We start from the raw sequence: 10,017 nt of genomic DNA, 5'->3' as shown, positions 1-10,017 counted from the left end.
ACAGCGACTACCAGAAGCAAGAAGACACCCTGCATGTACATTTGCCACAGGGGTTGGTTTTGCTCTCTGCATTTTTCTTGAAGCTGTGGGAAAATAATATCCACTGTCCCCCTAGAAGGTAAAAAACCATTTTGGTATTCAGGAAGGGTATCCGGATATAGTTAGATCAACCCTTGTATATGGCCTTTATTGACCTAAGGCCTTCAACATTGTAAACCATACATACTGTCCTGTGAACTGTCCTTCTGAAAATTGGCTACCCGGAAAAATTTATGAACATCCGGCAACAATTGCAGATAGCAATGGCTCTCAAAGTGAACCATTCATAGTGGGATCAGGCGTTAAACAGGGATGTGTTATCGCCCCAACTCTATTTATTATTTTCATCACCATGATCCTACACACTGTCAAAGGGAAACTTCCCACCAGGGTAGAAATCATGTATTGAAAAGATGGAAAGCTCTTCAATTTGAGTAGGCTGAAAGCAAAGAATAAGGTTACCATAACTTCAGTCACAGAGCTTCAATATGCTGATGATAACGTAGTGTGTGCACACTCAGAGGATGACCTCCAAACCATCCTAAATATCTTTGTAGCAGCTTACGGAAAGCTTGGCCTATTGCTCAATATCCAAAAAAACCAAAGTGCTGCACCAACAAGCACAAAACAGCCCCTCCGTAATGCCACAAATCCAACTTAACATTGGAAAATGTTGATCATTTTTCCTACTTAGGCAGTTACAGTATCTTTCCACAAGGGCCGACACTGATGCTGAAATCCAGCATCACCTGAGCTGTGCTAGTGCAGCTTTCTCCCAATTGAAGCATAGAGTGTTTGAGGATCAGGACATTCACAGAGAAACCAAAATGCTTATTTGCAAAGCTATTGTACTACCAACTTTACGCTTGTGAAACATGGACCACTTATAAATGCCATCTCCAACTCCTCTAAAGATTCCATCAATGGTGTCTCTGAAAATTTTTACATATCACTTGGAAAAATATGCAAACCAATGTCAGTGTACTGGAAAAAAGCAAAAATCACTGGTGTCAAAGCAATGATTCCTCATCATCAACTTCGTTGGACTGGTCATGTTGTCCAGATGCCTGATTATCATCTTCCAAAGCAACTACTCTATTCCCAACTTAAGAATGGTAAGTGTAATGCCAGTGGACAACAAAAGAGGTTTAAAGTCGCTCTCAAGGCAAATCTTTAAAAATGTAGTATAAACACTGACAACTGGGAAACACTGATCTACGAGTGCTGCAATTGGAGAACAGCCTTCACCACAGGTGTCATGGACTTTGAAGATGCACAAACTCAGGACCAAAGGGAGAAACGAGCTAAGAGGAAGGCACATTTGGCAAACGTTCACCAGGATCAACTCCCACCCAAAAACCTATGTCTCCACTGTGGAAGGATGTGCGGATCCAGAATTGGCCTCCATAGTCACTTATAGACACACTGTTAGGACCACATTTATGAAAGACAATCTTACTCGGCTATGAGTGATCACCAAAGAAGACGTTTGACACAATTCCTGGCAGATGTAACTTTGCAGAGTAAACTTTGTGTTGAAATCAAGTATTCTGAAGAGCACTTTTAACAGGAAACACATGACATCTTTATTAATGAGACAAAACCAATGTGGGTAGCAATGGTGCCAGATCCAACAAACATAGATCACAGCCCTGACCTTTGAAAACCACAGTCTGGTTTTCAGTTAGTTCAGGTGCAGCATTATCCTGTGTCCAAAACAAGTTTTATAAGGATCATAATGATGTCTTTTGCAGGACTGCTGAGACATCCTGCTTAGAAAGTGCATGGAGTGCAGGCAGCCAGTTCCCTGCTTTCAAACACAGACAATAGCTTACATTACATATTTCAGCTACATTCCCAAGAGAACAATATAAAACATTATTCAGACCATTACACATACCCCTTAGTCTTATTTCTGAAATGCACGATAAAATGCAGCTTGTCCTCTTTGCCGTACCACACACAACACCCCACCTCAATTCTCTATAGGCCTTTTGGTGCTAAGTAGCTAGAAAAAAAACTGATTTACTTTCATAATTCTGCTCTTAAAATGCTAGTGATAAAGAACCATAAATACCACAAATTTACTGCAAACCCTGGAGAAGTCTACCTGACAGATGCACTAAAGCTTTGATATATTTCTGTTTATTTGGTGATATGATTTACATCACTGATAAGGCAATTAAATTTATTTTACGCATTAGCAGATGGTGAAGTAAGAACTTCCTTTTGTTCCCTGTGTAAAGTTATTTGTATTTACTACCTGTATCAGCCTGCCCAGGTCCTTAGATCAGAATGGACATCCAGCCTCTTGCCGTTTCACCACCACGTGAAGTTAACTAGGTGGTAATAAGGGATAGGATTTTCTCTGTGGTGGTGCCCCCAATTATGGAATGGCTTGGAAGAGCAACTGGCACTAACACCTGCCTGTTTGCCCAGGCAATCATGGGATGCAAGTCTGCTGCTGCAATTTATATGCTGGATTTTTTATTCTATATTTCGTTTGCGTTATGACCTGGTATTCTTTTGTGTGGATTGTTGTAACCCACCCTGGAATCAACTGATGAAGAGCACGTAATAAATAAACACAATAAACAAAATTATGTTTGTATCATAATTGTATTGGTTTGTGACCATACAGATTAATTCATTCATCCAAATGGGTATAAAATCTGATTTCAGAAGATAGCTCAGTTGGTTGGAGCGGAGTGCTGATAATGCCAAGGTTGCAGGTTTGATTTCTGTATGGGGCAGCTGCATATTCCTGCATTGCAAGGGAGTTGGAGTAGATGATCCTCAGCGTCCCTTCCAACTCTACAGTTATATGATTCTATAGTCCACACTATGAATCATTAACACACTTAAGAGTAGAGGCTATACATTACAGCCATCAATTCCCATGGATAATTTTCACTCCCAGCCCCAATTGTTGTTGGCACCAAAACACAGTGAATTCCCCAGTCCATTCTGATCGCCATGAATGATACGGAATGAGGGTCATGGGTACATGCACTATGCAAATGCCCATAATGTACATAATGATTGATGCAGTTATTGTCAAGAAGTTTATAAATGGAAAATTCATTATTCTATCCTCACTTGGGTGATTGCCATGAAAAGCAGGCTGAATTGGGAGAAAGTTAACAATGAATATACTACATCTCCTTACAGGATTCCCATGATTTGGCTATATTTATCAGACCCAAATACTGTTCATTTGGCTATCATTGCATTTGCAAATGAACAGTCATCACATTTATTTCCGACACACAAACACAGTGTTTCCAGCAATACTGCTACAAGCGACGCATAAGGGGATGTCTCAGCATAATGCCAGCTATATCTGACAATCTGTTCAAGCAGCTGGAGCCCTTGTTTTCAATTCTGTGGCATAACCAAATCCTGATGCCATTCCACATTATCCCAGCTCTGCACATTGCTGACTAAAGTGCAGAGATGACACTGCAAACCTTATAATGTGACAGAAAATAACAATTACACACACACACACACACACACACACACACACACTTTTGTGTGCTGTGAAAAGTACATTTATTCACATCCAAACTAACTCTCTCTTTCCAATAATAATTCCAGTAATATTATCATCTGTCTAGCAGGAAGGATGCCCTGAACCACTACGCGCTTAATAAACATCTATCACCGTACATCAATGTCCATAAGGACTACCATTCTGGCATTTGGAAAACAACTGCAGGACAAAACCATTTTCAGCATCAATTTCTGTAGTGAAGAGACTGACATAAAATATTGAAAGGATTTTTATAAGCTAATCTCTGTTTTATGATCAATATTCACATAGTTAATTTCAAGTGCTTACTTTAGAAACCTGGAGCAAAATGATGCTTGGGGAATTGCCCAGCCACAATTTGTATACATTTCTTTCACATCTGATCTAATGAGGTAGGCATGCAGGAAGACACCTTTGGGTTGCGTCATCTAATTCCTGATTCTCTGGGGGACAGCAAGCCCAAAGGTGGTGGTGGCCATCTCCCTGTTCTGGCCTGGTGTGGCAGGATTCCTGGGAGCCTCTGTGGTAACACAAGACTTCCAGGGAAGGCAGGGCTTTTTGGATATAAAAGGGAGCCCCAAACATGAGATGAGGCTTGTTCACATCTAGGCTTTTCCACTCACCACCCTTCCTTCAGCCTCTCCCTGGTAGCATTGCTGGTCACTAGTTGACAGGGCCAGAAAGTTATTTTGCTCATACATGATTGGCCATCAGAAGGGCTGAACAAGTGGTTATGACTTTGGAAAGTATACATGCATTACTGGGGTGGTTTGTCCATCTTTGGTCCCTCCACAAAACTCAGCTCTCACCTGTGGCTCCTAGAAGATGTCAACATGTGACTGGCTGGCTAAATTAGGTGAAGGTAGCCAATGGGACAAGGGACACGGGTGGCACTGTGGGTTAAACCACAGAGCCTAGGACTTGCCGATCAGAAGGTCGGCGGTTCGAATCCCCGTGACGGTGTGAGCTCCCATTGCTCGGTCCCTGCTCCTGCCAACCTAGCAGTTCGAAAGCACATCAAACTGCAAGTAGATAAATAGGTACCGCTCTGGCGGGAAGGTAAACGGCGTTTCCGTGTGCTGCTCTGGTTCGCCAGAAGCGGCTTAGTCATGCTGGCCACATGACCCGGAAGCTGTCTGCGGACAAACGCCAGCTCCCTCGGCCTATAGAGCGAGATGAGCACGCAACCCCAGAGTCTATCACGACTGGACCTAATGGTCAGGGATCCCTTTACCTTTAGCCAATGGGACTCAAACCCTCAATGGGGTAGCTGATGGAACTTAAACCCTGCATGCAAAGACAGGTTCTAGCAGATTGAGCAAACGAGACCAATAGTGGGTCCTATGGTCAAGAAAGCATGTTCTGCACATGATATAGAGGGAAGTGAGGGGCAGATGGCAGGTAGCTCATCTAGGGGAAGGAAAACTCTGGTGCTAAACCTCTGCTGCCTTGTGGGATATCTCCAAGAGAAGAAAAGGCAAAGGAGGTAGCCCTAAACAAATCTGGAGTGCAGTCCCGAAGACAGTTGGATAGCAATTTGTACGCCTTCTTCTGGCAACTCCTGCAGCGAAGCTGGTGCCCAATGTATTGCTCTGCTTTTCTTTGGACCACATCAGCAAGGCCAAAAGTGGGGTCTCGTCATCTAGGCAGCCCAGGACCTGCATAAACAACCCAGGCTTGCACCGCAGGGAGGTCACTGCGGTGCTGCTAACACAGTTGTTTTACTTCACCCCCAGAAGTGCACTCCATTGAGTCTCGAGACAGATAGATGCCAACAACAACCTGTGTTCCATCAAGGGGCTCTTTACTTTAGGTTGCAGCCTAAAACACGGTTGGGGGATCTGTCAACAACAACTGAAAATAACATACAGAAATGCATCTTAATCAGGAAAATGCTTTGCAAAAAAAAAAGTATTTTAGGCAAAATAGCATTTAAATTTGTAAATTAGGATAAATCCATACTAAAATGGTGAAGAATTTTCAAGAGGATTACACACACTCACACCAGTATGTAAATGTGGAGAACTGCACTTAAAAGTGAAAAAAATGAGAAACAGAGAGAAACAGAAATTAAAAAAGATTCACCCATCCCTTGCAACATAACAAGAGCATGGTTAACATTCCTGGCAATGTTATCATTGTAGTGGATTAAAATTCCCTGCGGTAAAGGCAGGGCTTGCAATAATCCTGTTAACTATGTGAGGCGTGTGCAATGAAGCAAATAAAACATCTATATAATGGGGTCTTGTATCGAAGGCAAATTTATAGCTCCAGTGAAAGCAATATCAATCTTATTATATAAGGATGACAATCATAAATGTTCATTAGCCTGGGTGACAAAAGAAATGTTAGTGGTGGGGGAAGGATTTCATTTTAATTTCTTACTCCAGGGAGAGACACACTGATAGATAAAGGATTAAAATGTTCTGATTTTCAAGTGGGAGAAGAAGGCATCCTTCATTTGTTTCTGCAAGGTTATTGGACCAGATTTCATAAAATGCTGGAATTGAAATAAATGAGAAAGCCATTGATCACACATTACTTGTGGGGAACTGGTTGTTTTCTCTTTTGTGAAAGATATAAGGACACAACTATTAACTCTGAAAACAAATGAAGCATGTTGGTATACAATCAAGATTTCAGTTGGAGAAACACAGAAGGTTTTAATCGGAGTCCCCTTGGGACCAAGTTAAAACAATCCCTTTCCTCAGACATCACCTTTTTTCCTCTTGTTGACATTCTTTCTGGTGCTTGTCTGCACTAACCACTTTTTGTAGGGAAGAGCATGATTTGGCAGCAAGACAATAGTCTTTTTTTCAATTGTTCATATCCCATATAAAGTATAAAGTCAAGGGGGGACCCAGCTGCGATGAGTGCGCAAGCTCTGCCATCCGCCACCATTCCACTTGCCCTTCACAAGCTGGAGGGCAACTGTCTGAAGTAGACAGCCAACTATATTCATGGAGGCTCCCCACACATTTTAGAACCTTGTAAAATCAGGTGAAACTGGCCACACGGTTGGTTGTGCAAAGAGAAGCAGTTTTGGAACCAGCAGAATGCCCTCACCTTATGATATCTCATCCGATGACTGCATTGACCATCATAAAGAAACAGCATCCAGTCTACCCCTTATATTGGCAAAAATGTCAAAGCAACTTAGGTAGCTATCACCTCTTTGGGTAATGGTAAATGAGCCCCATAAGGCAGTTATTCTCCAGGTGGTCCAAGAATGAGTGGAGGAGAGAGACTGCAATGTCTGCTGGCCCCACCTTCAAAATCCTAATGCTTACAGATCTCCATGTGTTGGGTGGTGGGTCTCAAGAGAAAGGTTGAGGCTAGCATGTATGACCCTGTTCTCCATGCCATGCCACACATTCTTGGAACACATGGAGAATACCTTCTGCATACAGCTAAAGTCTGAATACAAATGACATGAAGGAACAGGTTTCCTCCTCCACTGGCTCACTCTTTCCTCCAGTGCGGATTCCAGTCTCAAAAATTTAGAGGCCTAGTTTGTTACATCCAAGGAAGGGAAAGTGAGCATTTTATAGCATGTTGGTGGAAGTCCTGCTCCCTAAACAAAAGGTTATACTCTTCAAGAGGCTACCAAAGTAGGCATTCTTAATACAAACACAATTTTGTTAACTTTCAGGAACTCACCACTGCTGTTATTACAGAGAAGTACATATTATATTAGACTGCAGTCAATGTTATGCTGAATTCCCAAAGAACTAACATTCATTACGGGGTGATTGCTCAGTAATGCACAGTAAAATTTTATAACTGAAACAATCATGATCCAACACCTTGAATCTATATCTGCTCCTCTGTGAAAAGAGTGTCATACACGTTTTAATGTTCTGCCCTGCATTCTATCCGCTAGGGAGTATGCTGAAGGCATTTTTATCCTTGCCAGGCAATTATGTGCAGAAAGTCTGAATTCTCTTTGGTCAGCTTCCATAGATATTTCCCTTTACCAGCATTAAAATGACAATTTAGTTTGCTATTAATATACTTCAATTAGAAGCAGAGAGGCTAATAACCTCGTTGGGTTTTACCAAGATCAGAAATATTCTCATTTCACAGCCCACTGGTTCTTTAGAGGCAACTGAGGATTCCCCACAAGTGAAGCTAAAACACTTATTGAGCTAGCTTTGCATACTAGACGCCACATTCTCCTGCACTTGAATACAACAGCTATGCTGCTTACACCTAATTTATGGATCAGCCAATACACAGAGGCTCAAATTGCACATGACATTAATCAAGTGGTGATTCCCTCCTGACAGTTTTCTTTAAAAAGAATATATTAATATACCTTGGGCCTTTGACAATTAAGGTATTTAGTTTTGTGGGACCCACCTCTTACTTAATTTATATCATTTTATTCTGTTTGGAATAGCTTTTTGACATCCTGGGACCTTCTGGTGAAGACAGGGTAAGAAATATTATAAATAAATAGTGAAACAGCTACCTAGGCTGCTATCTGTAACTGGAGAATGGCATGGAGTAGAGCAGGAGAGTATTTCCTCCTTCCTCTTTTCCCTCTCCAGTTCTGCCCCTCCTTGCAGCTGTTTTTAGCAAGAAAACATGGATGAACAGCCATTCATTTTCCCACATAGAACTAAAAACAGCTCAGTTATGCCAACCTTTCCTTCCCCAGGTCAGCCATTGGAGATTTAGATTTTTTTGAGGGAGGGCTGTTGTCAGGGAGCAACATTCCACCAGGTTGTTTTTATTATTATTATTATTCCTTAGCACCCTGGTTCCAAAATGTAGCAGTTTATCTAGAAAGGTAAGTTCAGCTTAGAACTGGCTGTGCAGGATGAATTAAGTTGCAGTTTCCCCAATTCTCCTTTAATATAGAGAAGCCAGTCACTTCTACCTACTGTTGCTATTCATAGGGTTGCCAGTTATGCATTGCCAAAAAGAGGTCAAAATAGGAACCCCAATTTGCATGAAATTTGCATATGGCAATTTGGATGTATAGGTGCAAATTTAGAAATGACTGCTGCAATTTAGATGGAAGTAGAATACATCTCACCATAGTGGGGAAGACACCAGGTGACTGGTGACCAACTGCTGCTAACTGTTGATGGGCAAGTTCAAGGCTTCTGTTTCCCCTTTTTGCTCCATTTACCCCTGCCACTGCTTCCCTGCTCTTTCCCCCCATGTCATATTTTATAGTGCAAGATTTAAGTGTCATGCATACAGCTAGTGCAACATAAATACAAACAATTCAAGACAAACATATTTCCCCTAGCAGAGGCTACTGAAGAATTATTTGCAGCTATTACTGATTCAGAAGCCAGGCAAGGATGTAGCCATGTCCTCACTTGACAACCATAACAGAATTGTGAACATTCTGTGACCTAAACCCCTCTGTGGAGCTCAGCAGCACCTCTTAGAAGTCTCTGTGGCCAACAAAATTGCAGCAGGATTGCACCAATGTTTATCTATGCAACCACATTTGCACTACTACTGGGATTTCAACGAGCAACGCACGTGTTATAGCAAACAGCTAGGAACATATGGAGTACTCAGCATAGCTTTAAACAATAAACAACAGTGGTTTTAAAAACCAACAATGATGGTCACCAGTGGCCCCACCATGAAAGCAGCGCACACTTTACAGTAGCACACATGGCTCTAGGAAGGATGTTTTCTTTTTTAAAAAATTGGATTCTTATTTGAAAGATTCCCACTGAATTTTTTTTAGTATCCAAAATCTTATTTCCACGACTAACTTAAACTCCAAGGTATAGCATTAAACTATGACCAATCAAGTCCCTTTGCATCAACATTTGCACCCATCGACACACACAAACAGCTCTTTGAGACTCCCTTTAAATACCCAGCCTTGAAATGACAAAGCATAGGGACTTAGTAACCTAAATCCCCACAATAGTTTTAGCCCTGTTCCTTTCTTCCTTCTCTATCTATCTTTGAAAAGCTAACGTTTTAAAGTTATGAAGCCAATTACTTTTAAGGTGTGAGTGTCTCCCAATAGTTGAAGAGATTTTGCAATAACTAGACATTTCCCCTAACTGGAAAAGAGTATAGCAACCAGGATATAAGAGCTAATACTTAATTTGGGCAAACCTTTGAGCCAGCCTTGAAGGAACATCTGAATCTAAATCTCTTTCTGAAGTCCCTCTTTTTGCCATTTGCTTAATTTTTAGTGTCTCCCGCTGTTCAGGGTGTGCTCTCAGGAGCAGAAAGTAATTCCGGAGACAGCAATGAAAGCAAAACTTTCTCTGGATCTAACAATTTCATATTCTGATCTTTATTCAATCTTTATTACTCAGATTTATAGCAATGCATAATTAAACAAAATTCTCATTACAATGATGCAAAATTATAACCTGGTTATGATTCTGCAGGAAGATCTAGCTTAAAATTCATGTTTGAAAATATATTTTCATTTAATGGAGGAAACCAAT

The 10,017-nt window shown here is 41.3% G+C and overlaps 1 protein-coding gene across 4 annotated transcripts in view; it reads right to left on the bottom strand.

Annotated features, from left to right (window-relative positions):
• The window catches only part of KCNIP1 (potassium voltage-gated channel interacting protein 1), a 565,439-nt gene that overhangs the window by 436,786 nt on the left and 118,636 nt on the right, over nt 1-10,017 (bottom strand). The gene's annotated exons all lie outside the window — the stretch shown is intronic.

This window comes from Podarcis liolepis (genome assembly GCF_965112155.1).
Source record: "Podarcis liolepis genome assembly, chromosome: 2".
Lineage (NCBI taxonomy): Eukaryota > Metazoa > Chordata > Lepidosauria > Squamata > Lacertidae > Podarcis > Podarcis liolepis.
Note: the sequence above shows the minus strand (reverse complement) of the source record. Positions and strands in the feature narration are given on the sequence as shown.